The sequence below is a fragment of the Aythya ferina genome, assembly GCF_964211825.1.
Source record: "Aythya ferina genome assembly, chromosome: 3".
NCBI classification, from domain to species: domain Eukaryota; kingdom Metazoa; phylum Chordata; class Aves; order Anseriformes; family Anatidae; genus Aythya; species Aythya ferina.
The window spans coordinates 119319182-119334689 of record NC_140298.1 but is presented as its reverse complement, the minus strand read 5'-3'; the positions used below and the strand labels follow the sequence as shown (position 1 = coordinate 119334689).

Genomic DNA, 15508 nt, shown 5'->3' with positions numbered 1-15508 from the left:
GGCCGGACTGCTTGGGGTTAAGCTGGGCATCGGTCAGCGGGTGGTGAGCAATTGCATTGTGCATCACTTGTTTGTACATATTATTAGTAGTAGTACTATTATCATCATTGTATTATTATTATTATTATTATTATTATTATTATTATTATTATTATTATTATTATTATTATTTTCCCGTCTTATTAAACTGTCTTTATCTCAACTCACGGGCTTCACTTTCCATTTCTCTCCCCCGTCCCAGAGAGGGAGGGGGGAGGGTGAGCGAACGGCTGCGTGGTGTTTAGCTGCCAGCCGGGTTAAACCACGACAGTCTTTTTGGCGCCCAACGTGGGGCCCGAAAGGTTGAGATAACGGCAGATCTGACCAGAGTGTGTTAAACTAAAATTGCTATAAGTATTAGACCTGCTTAATAGTCACTTGTCATAATGCTGATTGCTTTAATCTCAACTGTGCTGCGCCTGTTTTCCAAATTGAGTATTATAGCATGTTATTTTCCGTATGTGCTCTCTGTCATGTTGTTTATCCTCTCCGGGCCCTGGTTTCAGACCGTTATGGTACTGTGTGTTGTATCAGTGGCTTATGAGATGATGAAATATCTGGCCATGACTCTAACCTGGTATTTGTACTCAGTAACATCTTCGATTCTATACTTTGGAAACTGTATTTTGGAAACTATTAGCAATTATATCTGTTGCCTTTTTTCATTAGGGAGTCAATCTGTGGAGGGGAAAGGGGAAGATAATTTTTCTTACTTGATCACTCTCCCTTTCTCCTTCACCACCCCTGTATCCTCCTTGATCACTCTCCCTTCCTCCTTCACCACCCTCTTATCCTCCGAGTTTATTACAATAACTCTCCAAGATATTGAATATCCTTGGGATACTCAGACCAGCATAGTCCTGTTGTTCTGCCTCTTGAATGCGCTTCAGATTCTGCTTAAAGTTAAACAACTACTTAGGAAGCTCATCCGGAGATCTGCCCGGAGGCAGTATAGTTGTGGGTGGCAGGGAGTATGGGAGGATATGGGCAGGCATCTAGACCAGTTGGCACCCCCCGTGTTTTGGAAATTCACCCCTGAACAAGTGCAAAATCCTCAAAAACTGGCAGAATGCTTGAAAAAAAGGTGTCGCGATTCGGGAAGTTCCAAAGTAACACAAATCATTGTAACATGCTGGGGCCTGGCTCATGCCTATCGAGCTGCCATTGATACTGCTATCAACTTAGTGACAGACCCTGCGGCCACTCCAAGTCCCTTGACAGATCCAACGGTCACTGTGACCCCTACGGTGGACTCTGCAGCCGCTCCAGTCCCAGCTTCTGCAGATGCTCCAATCCCAGCTCCTGCAGCCACTCCAGTTCCAGTTTCTGAAGCCGCTCCAGTCCCAGTTCCTGCAGCCGCTCCAGTCCCAGTTCCTGCAGCCGCTCCAGTCCCAGTTCCTGAAGCCGCTCCAGTCCCAGCTCCTGAAGCTGCTCCAGTCCCAACTCCTGCAGCCACTCCAGTCACAGTTCCTGCAGCCGCTCCAGTCCCAGCTCCTGCAGCCGCTCCAGTCCCAGTTCCTGCAGCCGCTCCAGTCCCAGCTCCTGAAGCCGCTCCAGTCCCAGCTCCTGCAGCCGCTCCAGCTCCGGTTCCTGCAGCCACTCCAGCTCTGGTTCCTGCAGCTGCTCCAGTCCCAGCTCCTGCAGCTGCTCCAGTTCCAGCTCCTGCAGCCGCTCCAGCTCCGGTTCCTGCAGCCACTCCAGCTCTGGTTCCTGCAGCTGCTCCAGTCCCAGCTCCTGCAGCTGCTCCAGCTCCAGCTCCTGCAGCCGCTCCAGCTCCGGTTCCTGCAGCCGCTCCAGCTCCAGCTCCTGCAGCCGCTCCAGCTCCGGTTCCTGCAGCTGCTCCAGTTCAAGCTCCTGCAGCTGCACCAGTTCCAGCTCCTGCAGCTGCTCCAGCTCCGGTTCCTGCAGCTGCTCCAGCTCCTGCAGCCGCTCCAGCTCCTGTAGCTGGGTCAGAGAAACGAGCTGTAGCAGTGCAAGTTGACCCTGCAGAGGGTATTCCAACCTCTGTGGCAGACCCTGTAACAAGGTCAGAGAAACGAGCAGTAGCAGTGCAAGCTGCCCCTGTAGAGAAGGTGAAAAAATGGTATAGAGATTCAGGTCGTTTAGAACGCAGAGAATCTTCTGCCAAATCTAGGTATAGAGACGACGGAGACGACGACGACGCTGGGCCATCAAGGGTTCAAGAGGAGGAAGATGAGGATGCCGAAAAATCAACAGTAACTACCCGAAGCCTAAACGAGCGTGAGTTACGAGATGTGCGAAAAGATTTTGGTCGCTGTATAGGTGAGCAGCTTGTCACCTGGCTGCTCCGATGCTGGGACACTGGAGCCAATTGTGTGGAATTAGACGGCAGGGAAGCCAAGCGACTGGGATCCCTTTGTGAGGAATGTTTTAACAATTTGTGTCCATAAAGAACAATTCTGTTTGAATCCTGTCTGCCTCTGGGCCCTGCACTGGCAATTTAATTCTTGAACCACAGATGCAGTGTGTCCCAGTCTCCCCCTCATTCTAGTCAATTTATCACTTCTTAAATTTATGAACCTGTTTCCTTTTGTTATTCCGGACTTCTATTTCTAACACTGCTATAGATGTGTCTGTGAATGGCTGGGGAAGAATGTTTTAATTACTCGTGTGTCTGGGAGTTTCAGAACAACTGATAACAACTAGTGACTGTTATGGGATAGTATGTGGATCTTTGGTATCTGGTTAGGGGGGGCCAAGAGATAAAGAGGAAGGAGAAAGAAGCTGAAGGGCGGCTGGGAGACAAGACTTGAAGAAGATGTTCCGTAAACTTGGTATGGTGCCCAGTAAGTACAAAGGTGGAGAGGAAGACTATGAGCCTTCAGCATGAAAGACCCCTAGAGACCCCCAGAAGAGACCCCAGAGGAGACTGCGCATGCTCCAGTAGGAGGGACTGCACCCCGGAAGCTAATTTTAATAATCTATTTTTTTTTAGAAGTAGTAATGAATATGTATTAGTCTAGGAGCATAAAAATCAGCTGCTTGATGTAACTGGTGTGCGTCCTGGTGGAGCGGAGACTCCCGGTGCACCCAGCGCTGTTTGCTTACCTCTATTCCTTTATATTCTTTCAATAAATCCTATTTTTTTATTTAATCCTAATTTGAATCCTGAGCCATTTATAACAATTTGGGGGCTCGTCCGGGATGGCTATAGTTCCTGAATTCTGATTTAATCTAGGAGAGGCGCCCCACCATTTGGTGGCTCCTGTTTGAGTCAGATCAGGACTAATGCCATCCTGAACCTGAATAAAGGTAAACAAAGAATTTGATTTTTTTTGAGCTCCCTTGCCAGCTGTTTTTTGCCCGTAATTCTGCACGCGAAGATCCGGACGAAGACGACAGGGTTGTTTGGATACTTCCAAACAACCCTGTTTGTAAGCTTCCTAACCTGGTACGCCCCTCTGACTATTACCCCCTTTTGATAGTCCAGGCGGGCAGTGATAACATCGAAGAGAGAAGCCTCAAGGCTATCAAAAGGGACTTTAGGGGGCTGGGTCGGTTAGTGGATGGAGCGGGAGTGCAGGTGGTGTTTTCGTCCATCCCTATGGTGGCAGGGAGGAGTTCAGAGAGGACACGGAAAGCCCACCTGTTAAACACGTGGCTCCGGGGCTGGTGCCAACGCAGAAATCTTGGGTTTTTTGATCATGGGGCACTTTACTCAGCACCTGGCCTGATGGCCGCAGACGGGTCCCTATCTTTTAGGGGAAAAAGGATCCTGGGCCAGGAACTGGCAGGGCTCATTGAGAGGGCTTTAAACTAGGTAGGAAGGGGGATGGGGCTGAGGCTAGGATTGTTGGGGCTGTGCCAGGGGGAACAATGGCAAGGCCGGAGGATAAGGCAATGGCCCAGCTGAAGTGCATCTACACCAATGCACGCAGCATGGGTAACAAACAGGAGGAGCTGGAAGCCATCGTGCGGCAGGCAGGCTACGACTTGGTTGCCATCACGGAGACGTGGTGGGACCAGTCTCATGACTGGAGTGCTGCAATGCCTGGCTATAAGCTCTATAGAAGGGACAGGCAGCATAGAAGGGGTGGTGGTGTGGCTCTCTATATTAGAGAGTCTTTCGAGGCTGTAGAACTCGAGGTTGGGAATGACAAGGTCGAGTCCCTTTGGGTTAGGATCGGCAGGGACAACAAGGCTAGTGTCCTGGTCGGGGTCTGCTATAGACCGCCGAACCAGGATGAGGAGACGGATGAGGAATTCTACAGGCAGCTGACAGAGGTTGCAAAATCATCAGCTCTTGTACTCGTGGGGGACTTCAACTTCCCTGACATATCCTGGAAGCACAACACAGCCCTGAGAAAGCAGTCTAGGAGGTTTCTGGAGAGCGTGGAAGATAGCTTCCTGGCACAGCTGGTTAGTGAGCCTACCAGGGGAGGTGCCCCGCTAGACCTTCTCTTCACAAACAGAGAAGGACTGGTGGAGGACGTGATCGTCGGGAGCTGTCTAGGGCAGAGTGACCACGCAATGGTGGAGTTCACTATTCTTGGCGAGGTCAGGAAGGGGACCAGTAAAACCGCTGTATTGGACTTTCGGAGGGCTGACTTTGAGCTGCTCAGGACATTGGTTGGTGGAGTCCCTTGGGAGGCGGTTCTGAAGGGCAGAGGGGTCCAGGAAGGCTGGGCGCTCTTCAAGAGGGAAGTCTTAATGGCGCAGGAACGGTCTGTTCCCACGTGCCCAAAGACGAGCTGGCGGGGAAGAAGACCGGCCTGGCTCAACAGAGAATTGTGGCTTGATCTTAGGAGGAAAAAGAGGGTTTATAAGCTTTGGAAAAGTGGGCAGGCCACTAAGGAGGACTTTAAAGAAGTAGCGAGGCTGTGCAGGGACAAAATTAGGAAGGCCAAAGCTCATCTGGAGCTCAATCTGGCTACTGCCGTTAAAGATAACAAAAAACGTTTCTATAAATACATCAACACAAGAAGGAGGACTAAGGAGAATCTCCATCCTTTACTGGATGCGGGGGGAAACTTAGTTACAAGAGATGAGGAAAAGGCGGAGGTGCTCAATGCCTTCTTTGCCTCAGTCTTTAGCGGCAATACCGGATGTTCTCTGGATACCCAGTACCCTGAGCTGGTGGAAGGGGATGGGGAGCAGGATGTGGCCCTCATTATCCATGAAGAACTGGTTGGTGACCTACTACGGCACTTAGATGTGCACAAGTCGATGGGGCCAGATGGGATCCACCCAAGGGTACTGAGGGAACTGGCAGAGGAGCTGGCCAAGCCACTGTCCATCATTTATCAACAGTCCTGGCTATCGGGGGAGGTCCCAATCGACTGGCGGCTAGCAAACGTGACGCCCATCTATAAGAAGGGCCGGAGGGCAGACCCAGGAAACTACAGGCCTGTCAGTTTGACCTCAGTGCCAGGAAAGCTCATGGAGCAGATCCTCCTGAGAGTCATCATGCAGCACTTGCAGGGGAAGCAGGCGATCAGGCCCAGTCAGCATGGCTTTATGAAAGGCAGGTCATGCCTGACGAACCTGATCTCCTTCTATGACAGAGTGACGCGCTGGGTGGATGAGGGAAAGGCTGTGGATGTGGTCTACCTTGACTTCAGCAAGGCTTTTGACACCGTCTCCCACAGCATTCTCCTCAAGAAACTGGCTGCTCTTGGCTTGGACTGGCGCACGCTTCGTTGGGTTAGAAACTGGCTGGATAGCCGGGCCCAAAGAGTCGTGGTGAATGGAGCCAAGTCCAGTTGGAGGCCAGTCACTAGTGGCGTCCCCCAGGGCTCGGTGCTGGGGCCGGTCCTCTTTAATATCTTCATCGATGATCTGGACGAGGGCATCGAGTGCACCCTCAGTAAGTTCGCAGATGACACCAAGTTAGGTGCGTGTGTCGATCTGCTTGAGGGTAGGAAAGCTCTGCAGGAGGATCTGGATAGGCTGGACCGATGGGCTGAGGTCAACTGCATGAAGTTTAACAAGGCCAAGTGCCGGGTCCTGCACCTGGGGCGCAATAACCCCAAGCAGAGCTACAGGCTGGGAGAGGAATGGTTGGAAAGCTGCCAGGCAGAGAAGGACCTGGGAGTGATGGTGGACAGTCGGCTGAATATGAGCCAGCAGTGTGCTCAGGTGGCCAAGAAGGCCAACGGCATCCTGGCTTGTATTAGGAACAGCGTGACCAGCAGGGCTAGGGAGGTGATCGTCCCCCTGTACTCAGCTCTGGTGAGGCCGCACCTCGAGTACTGTGTTCAGTTTTGGGCCCCTCGCTACAAGAAGGACATCGAGGTGCTTGAGCGGGTGCAGAGAAGGGCGACGAAGCTGGTGAGGGGCCTGGAGAACAAGTCCTACGAGGAGCGGCTGAGGGAGCTGGGCTTGTTCAGCCTGGAGAAGAGGAGGCTCAGGGGTGACCTTATTGCTCTTTACAGATACCTTAAAGGAGGCTGTAGAGAGGTGGGGGTTGGCCTGTTCTCCCACGTGCGTGGTGACAGGACGAGGGGGAATGGGCTTAAGTTGAGCCAGGGGAGTTTTAGGTTAGATGTTAGAAAGAACTTCTTTACAGAAAGGGTTGTGAGGCATTGGAACAGGCTGCCCAGGGAAGTGGTGGAGTCACCATCCCTGGAAGTCTTCAAAAGACGCTTAGATGTAGAGCTTAGGGATATGGTTTAGTGGAGGGCTGTTAGCGTTAGGTTGGAGGTTGGACTCGATGACCTTGAGGTCTCTTCCAACCTAGAAAATTCTGTGATTCTGTGATTCTGTGATTCTGTGATTCTGTGATACCGTTCGGTTGGGTTCCGGTGTCCGGAATCGAACCGGATGAAGACGACAGTCGTTTGGATACCGTCTGGTTCGATCCCAGATGAAGACGCTTGTGGATACCGTCCGGTTGGACTCTGGACGAAGACGACTGATTCGTAAGATACCGTCCGGTTGGGTAAAGGTACGGTTGCCCGTGTTTGTGTGTGAGAGTGTAACTGAGACTTCTAAAGTCAGCGTGGAGGTCTTTTTGTTTTCTCACCGGTTCTAATCTCCTGTCGGGGGGGGCTGGGCTGGTGAATAGAGTGATACGTGGGTGGGTGATAGGTCCTAAACCCCCTGCAAGACACTCTCACTGGGGGCAACCAAGGGCTGTGGGAATTGCCACTAGTAAAATTCCCGGATGGGTCAGATAAAATCAAAGACCAAGGACCAGAAAGGGAGCGAAATACCAGATATACCACCAGAAAGTCCATTAGGAATAATGATTGGAAATTGGAACAATAGGGGCCCCAGAAAAGGAAAAAATAAATTAAAATTGGTTCATTATTGTATGATAGAATGGCCAAAAAAACCTTTAAGACCGTGTGTTTTCTGGCCTGTTTTTGGATCGTTTGATGATTGGATTTGTCAGGCTTTGAATATATACGTTAATTCAAAAGAGCCTTTCTGTCAGGAAGAAAGTGAGTATGCAGAATTGTGGATTGGGACTCCACGTCCAGCCTCAATATTAGCACTAAAAACAAATGAGGATTCTGGAGGGGAGGAAAAGCAGGAAAAAAGAAAGAATGATGAATGGGAGCCGCTGGATAATTTACCACCACCACCACCACCTCTGGGTCCTAATAACACACTCCCGGCTCTCCCGGCTCCCCCTCTGGTAATCTCTCCGGCAGTGCAGCCATGGTCCCTGCCTCCACCACAAACAGCACCAGAATTAGACCTGCCTCCGGCTGCATGCACAAGAAGTAAGACTGCCGTACCTGAAGAAACCTCTCTATATCCATTAAGAGAAGTACCCCTTGGAGGCAATCAGGGAGGATTTGGGTTCGTGGCAGTCCCTTTAAACACCACAGAGGTGAGATCTTTTAGGAAAGAAATGGGGACTCTGTTAAATGACCCCCTCGGAGTAGCCGAAAGACTAGATCAATTCCTGGGTCCTAACACTTATACCTGGAAAGAAATACAATCCATTTTAGCAATCTTATTTACTGTTGAGGAAAGGGGAATGATTAGGCAAGCTGGAATGAGGATCTGGGAAAGACAAAATCAAGCTGGACCCCCAGGAGATCAAAAATGGCCAAATGTGGATCCCCACTGGGATCACCAGCAACCCCAGGGAAGACAAAACATGAGAGATTTGAGAACAATGATTATACAAGGGATCAGAGAAGCGGTTCCACGAGGAAAAAACATTAATAAAACATTCAATGAACAACAAGGAAAAGAGGAATCTCCAACAGAATGGTTGGAGAGATTAAAGAAAAGTTTACAAATGTATTCGGGGATCGATCCGAATACAGCAATTGGAACCGCACTCCTTAGAACACAATTCGTAGCCAAATCCTGGGTGGACATAAGAAAGAAATTGGAAAAGTTAGAAAATTGGCAAGAGAGAGGATTAGAAGAGTTACTTAGAGAAGCGCAAAAAGTATATGTCAGGAGAGATGAGGAGAAACAAAAAACAAAAGCCAAGATCTTTGTAGCAGCAGTAAAAGAAAGTCAGAAAAAGCCCTTGTTAGGAGAGAGGGAGAAGAGAAGAAGTATAGAAGAAACCCCTAGAGGCCAGCCTTCTCAAGGGAATTCAGCGATCCCCGCTTGTTACTATTGTCAAAAAAGAAGACATTTACAGAAGAATTGTTGTAAGCGGGAACAAGAAGAGAAAATGTTTAAAGAAGAATAGGGGTGTCAGGGGCTATATCTTCTGGGGACTTCAACATCAACAGAGCCCTTGATAAAACTATTAATTGGTCCCCATAAAGAAGAAGTACTATTTTTAGTAGATACAGGAGCTGAAAGATCCACTATTCAAAAGCTCCCAGAGGGAATAAAAGAAGGGAAGAGTTATATGTCTGTAATAGGGGCAAGAGGGGAGCCCTTTAAGGTTCCTGTTTTAAAAGATGTGGAAATAGAAACTGATCAAAAGATTTGTCTTAATGATTTACTTTTGCTTCCTGAAGCGGGGTACAATTTACTAGGAAGGGATTTGATTTTAAAATTGAACTTAAGCATTCAGAGTCAAGGGGATAAGTTGCAAATCAAATTATACACTTTAACCCAAAAAGATGAAGAAGTTATTAACCCTTTAGTGTGGTATAAGGAGGGAGAAATTGGAAAAATGGAAATGGACCCCATAAATGTTCAGATAATGGATCCACATCGTCCTATTCGAATTAAACAATATCCTATACCAATGGAGGGTCGAAGGGGATTAAAACCTATAGTTGATAGACTTTTGGAGGAAGGGACTTTAGAACCGTGTATGTCACCTCATAATACACCCATCCTCCCTGTGAAGAAATCGGATGGGTCATACAGACTGGTACAGGATCTGAGAGCTGTAAATCAGCGAACAATCACTAAATTCCCTGTGGTAGCAAATCCTTACACCCTGCTGAGTCATGTCTCTCCCAAATATACTTGGTATAGTGTAATAGATCTGAAAGATGCTTTTTGGACCTGTCCTTTAGATGAAAATTCCAGGGATTACTTTGCTTTCGAGTGGGAAGACCCAGAGACAGGACGAAAACAACAATTACGGTGGACTGTGCTACCACAAGGGTTTACTGAGTCACCGAATCTATTTGGACAAACTTTGGAAAAAGTTCTACAAGATTTTACATTACCTGGGGAGGTAAAGTTATTGCAATATGTGGATGATTTGTTAATAGCTGGAGAGACTGAAGAAGGAACCCGAAAAGCCACTATTAATTTGTTAAATTTTCTGGGGGAAAAGGGATTAAAAGTGTCCCGATCAAAGTTACAATTTGTGGAACAGGAGGTAAAATACTTAGGACACTGGTTAAGCAGGGGAGAAAAGAAATTGGATCCTGACAGGGTATCTGGGATCCTCTCCTTAAGACCCCCACAAACTAAAAAGGAAATTCGGCAAGTATTGGGATTATTAGGATATTGTAGACCGTGGCTTGAAGGCTACAGTGAAAAAGTTAAATTTTTATATGAAAAACTAATTGATAATCGATTCAAGTGGTCCACAGAAGATGATCAAAAATTTGAAGAAATAAAAAAAGCATTAATACAAGCACCTGTATTAAGTCTCCCAGATCTAGAGAAACCCTTTTATCTTTTTGTGAACACATCAAACCAGACAGCATATGGAGTCCTTACTCAAGATTGGGCAGGAATTAAAAAACCCGTGGGGTATTGTTCTAAATTACTTGATCCAGTAAGTAGGGGGTGGCCTGCTTGTCTTCAAGCCTTGGTTGCTACAGCATTATTGATAGAAGAAGTGAGAAAGATTACTTTTAGTGCTCCCTTAAAAGTGTATACTCCACACAATGTCAGAAGTGTCTTACAACAGAGAGCGGAGAAATGGTTAACAGACAGCCGGATCCTAAAGTATGAAGCTATACTAATTGACTCCCCTGATTTAGAATTGAAGGTAACCTCTGCTCAGAGCCCAGCACAATTTTTATTTGGAAAACCCTCAGAGGAACTACAACATAATTGTTTGGAGGTAATCGAGACCCAGACTAAAGTGAGACCCGATTTGAGAGATACTGAATTAGAAAAGGGAGAGATACTATTCATAGATGGTTCCTCTCGAGTAGTAGAGGGAAAAAGAAAAACAGGGTATGCCATAATTAATAAACACCTGGAATCTGTGGAATCAGGCCCCCTGAGTCCATCATGGTCAGCTCAGGCTTGTGAGCTGTATGCCCTATACAGGGCCCTGGAACTATTAAAGGGAAAAAGTGGAACTATATATACAGATTCTAAATATGCATATGGAGTGGTTCACACCTTTGGAAAAATTTGGGAGGAAAGAGGTTTAATTAATACTCAAGGGAAGAATCTTATACATCAAGAATTAATAAGGAAAATTTTAAAAGCTTTAAGGGAACCTAAAGAAATAGCAGTAGTACATGTAAGAGGGCATCAGAAAGGATTGGAATACCACACTAGGGGAAATAATCTAGCAGATAAAGAAGCTCAGGAAGCAGCTTTAAGAATTCAGGCTGCTAAAATTAATATAGTACAGGAAGAAGTAAGACAAGAAGAAGAAAAACAAGAAGAAGAAAAGAAGTTTACTCCTGAAGAACAAACAAAACTGGAGAAAATAGGTGCTAAATTGGAACAAGGAAAATGGACATTGCCAGATGGATGAGAAATGTTACCAAAAGCTTATGCAAGCCGAATATTGGAACGTTTGCATACCCAAACACACTGGGGTACAAGAGCATTAAGTAATCACTTACTTAAACAATTTGGTTGTATAGGGATTTTTGAAATAGCAAAGCAAATCACACAAGGTTGTTTAACTTGTCAGAAAATAAATAAGAAAATATTTCGACAGGCGGCAGCGGGAGGAAGAAAAACAGCATATCGGCCTTTTGAGAGAGTACAAGTTGATTTTACTGAATTGCCTAAAGTAGGGAGAATCAAGTATTTATTGGTAATTGTTGATCATTTAACACAATGGGTGGAAGCTTATCCTGTGGCACGAGCTACGGCGCAAACAGTGACAAAAATTTTATTGGAACATCTGATACCTAGATATGGGATAATCCAGTACATTGATTCTGACCAAGGCACACACTTTACTTCTAAAATAATAAAATTATTATGTCAATCATTAGGTATTCAGTGGGAATATCATACTCCATGGCACCCACAAAGCTCAGGGAAAGTAGAGAGAATGAATCAAACAATAAAACAGCAATTGGCTAAATTGATGATTGAGACACAATTGCCCTGGACTCGATGTTTACCATTGGCACTTTTAAACATAAGAACTAAGTCACACAGTGAGACTGGATTATCACCATATGAAATGTTATACGGTATGCCTTACTCACAGGGAATGCCCCTGGGGGATAATGTAGTTGAGGATCGAAGTATCCAGAAATATATAATTACTATTGGGAAGAGGTTGCAAGAACTAAGAGAAATTGGAATACTGGCTCAGACACCACCTTTAGGGTTTACCATCCATCAAATACAACCAGGGGATAAGGTCTTAATAAAAACTTGGAAAGAAGAATCCTTACAACCCTGGTGGGAGGGACCGTATCTTGTTTTACTTACCACTGAAACAGCTGTGAGAACAGCAGAAAGGGGTTGGACCCATGCATCCAGAGTGAAAGGACCAATAAATACCCAAAACCTGGAAGGTTGAGTCCACTCCTGGGGAACTAATGTTCCGGAAATAGGGCCTGCTCTGCATGAAATACCAGAAGAAAGGGACAAGCCTGCAATGAAGAAAGGGGAGAAGGCAAGACCGGGGCAGGACTCTCCACTGCGGTGTGTATAGTGTGTATAGTCTACCGAGGGAGGCAACCCCTACGGGTATTGACTGCCGAGTGTGAGGGCCTCGACCGGACTTCTCCTGCACTGAAATCAAGCTGTCCCAGAAAAAGAAACAAGCGAGCAGACGAAAAATGTATGTATGTAGTAAGAGTTTTTTTTTAACCTATTGTAATTAGTTTTCCAGGAGCTGAACCACCCTCGAAGGCTGAACAGTGACACCAGTTTAAGTAGATTCTGGAAGTGGATCCAACCCCTTGATTGAGGACATTTCTCACACCCCTACATACCCCGGACGACGTAGAAGGATGAGAAGGATGCTATACTTCCTGGTACTATTCTTACAAGGGCAATTGAGCCATGGGAATAACTTTTTTATTCTGGGGGAGGAAGTGGCTAAGACTTTTAATCTTAGCAATTGCTGGGTTTGTGGGGGACCAAGAGGAGCTGAAAGTTGGCCTTGGGTAGCTGGCCCAGTTGAACCTAAATGGTGGGTTAGTAATTTAAGTGAAGTTCATAATGGAACACAATTCTGGAAAGAGGAAGAAGGTCCGTGGCAATTGTATTCATCAGAAAAAGGTATATATTGTTTAAACAGAACAGGGACAGTAAAGGTGGGAGAAAGCATTTGTAAATGGACTCTGTCCCCTGGATATGAATGTACTGATCCTGAATGTAGACCTATAAACTGTACAGCAAGTAAAGGAAAATGGAATGCTACACATGTCCAGCTGAAAAATGGGACTTGGCTGAAATGCTCATCTAAGGAATTCTTTGGACCTGGGTGTAAAGCCATGGCAAGAGCACAATCAAAAGGACAATTCGATGTTCAAATCTTGAGTTGTCAGTGTGATAACACCACTAGGGAACAGCATGTGGTAAAAATCTATCACTGGAGGTGGCAAAATGAGAACGGGACGCAAGTGTTTTTTAAACATTTCTGGTCAGCCAATAATATGACAAGTCGTGAAGGAGAAATTAGCTGTAATTGTGGGTGGGAATCTAGTGTAGGGGCTTGGAAGTGTATATATACGAGTATTAAGGAAGCAAACATTGTAACGGGGCCACTTGGTAATGAGAACACCTTGTATTTTCATGCCCCAAGGAATAAAAAAAACTGGGATGGTCCTTTTCCAAATGGGACGTGGGCTTTAAAAGGACATTATTGGATATGTGGCAAACGGGCCTATAAAAGGTTACCAAAAGATTGGTCAGGAATATGCTACGTGGGATACATAAGACCTTTATTCTTTTTATTATCTCAAATACAAGGGAATCACTTAGGAGTAAAATTATATGATGATCTCAATAGGGAGAAACGATATATTGATACCTCTTTAGCTGGAGGTAGTGCTCAAAAATGGAGAGAAAATGAATGGCCCCCTGAAAGAATCATACAGTATTATGGACCAGCTACATGGAATCCGAATGAAGTAATATCTGGAGCTCGAGAACCTATTTATAATTTGAATCGCATAATTAGGTTACAAGCAGCTCTCGAAATAATAACTAATCAAACAGCAACAGCTCTGGATCTCCTAGCTGACCAATCTACCCAGATGAGGAATGCTATTTTCCAACATAGAATGGTCTTGGACTATTTACTAGCAGAAGAAGGGGGTGTGTGTGGTAAACTAAATTATTCTAATTGTTGTTTACAAATTGACGATAATGGGAAAGTAGTTAAAAAGATAACCAAGGAAATTAGAAAATTAGCCCACGTCCCAACACAAACCTGGAAGGATATGGAATGGGATTTATTTTCATGGCTGCCTGGTGGACCATGGGTTAAAAGGGTGTTATTTTTATTATTATGTGGTATAATGACGTTATTATTTGTACCTTGTATGATACCTTGTCTTACACTATTAATACGCCGGGTGATAAATAGTACATTGGTAATAACTTCATTAAAAAAAGAAGGGAATATGTCAATTATGATGCTTAAGAATTGGACCCTCCAAGAACAAACTGATGAAATCCAATTGTTAATAACAGAAGAGACACGAATTGGGGATATTGAAAAGAAGATAAGGGATTGTGAGGAATGTTTTAACAATTCGTGTCCATAAAGAACAATTCTGTTTGAAATGTTTGAATCCTGTCTGCCTCTGGGCCCTGCACTGGCAATTCAATGCTTGAACCACAGCTGCAGTGTGTCCCAGTCTCCCCCTCATTCCTCATTCTAGCCAATTTATCACTTCTTAAATTTATGAACCTGTTTGCTTTTGTTATTCTGGACTTCTATTTCTAACACTGCTATAGATGTGTCTGTGAATGGCTGGGGAAGAATGTTTTAACTACCCGTGTGTCTGGGAGTTTCAGAACAACTGATAACAACTAGTGACTGTTATGGGATACTATGTGGATCTTTGGTATCTGGTTAGGGGGGGGCTGAGAAAGAAGCTGAAAGGCGGCTGGGAGACAAGATTTGAAGAAGGTGTTTTGAAGAAGGTGTTCCGTAAACTTGGTATGGTGCCCAGTAAGTACAAAGGGGAAGAGGAAGACTGCGAGCCTTCAGCATGGAAGACCCCTAGAGACCCCCAGAAGAGACCCCAGAGGAGACTGCGCATGCTCCAGTAGGAGGGACTGCACCCCGGAAGCTAATTTTAATAATCTATTTTTTTTAGAAGTAGTAATGAATATGTATTAGTCTAGGAGCATAAAAATCAGTTACTTGATGTAATTGGTGTGCGTCCTGGTGGAGCGGAGACTCCCGGTGCACCCAGCGCTGTTTGCTTACCTCTATTCCTTTATATTCTTTCAATAAATCCTATTTTTTTATTTAATCCTAATTTGAATCCTGAGCCATTTATAACACCCTTTCCCAAGCTGCATCACCAAGGCCTCATCCTGCCCTGAGAGTTGGTCATAATGAGGCTCTGCCTGGTCTCCCCATCCTCGAGGCCAATTAACCCATCAGGGAAGGGAATTAGATTGGCAAGATAGCATTTGGTCTTGACAAATGCATACTGGTTGTATTTTTTATCAGCTTATTATCCCGGGGGGCTTATAAAATGATTGTTTAATGATTTACTCTGGTGTGCGAGATGTACTGAACTATTAGATGAATTAGGACCGGGGGGGCTTGTGAGTACCTGTTCACCCCTGGTCCTCCTGCCAGGAGCAGCTGCTCTTGGCCTGCTTCAGCACGGGGGCTTTTCCCATCCTGCACAAACTCTGAGACTATTGTTGATGGTTTTGGAAATGGCCTTGGACAGAACAGTCTTGGAGAGAGATTAATTTGATGGCTGGACGG

The 15508-nt window shown here is 45.7% G+C and overlaps 1 long non-coding RNA gene across 1 annotated transcript; it reads left to right on the top strand.

Annotated features, from left to right (window-relative positions):
* Nucleotides 1-6790: 6790 nt before the first annotated feature.
* Nucleotides 6791-13064, top strand: LOC311434129. Its single transcript, XR_014691280.1, has 2 exons — nt 6791-6946; nt 12429-13064. It is a non-coding gene; the product is annotated as an uncharacterized lncRNA (long non-coding RNA).
* Nucleotides 13065-15508: the final 2444 nt, after the last annotated feature.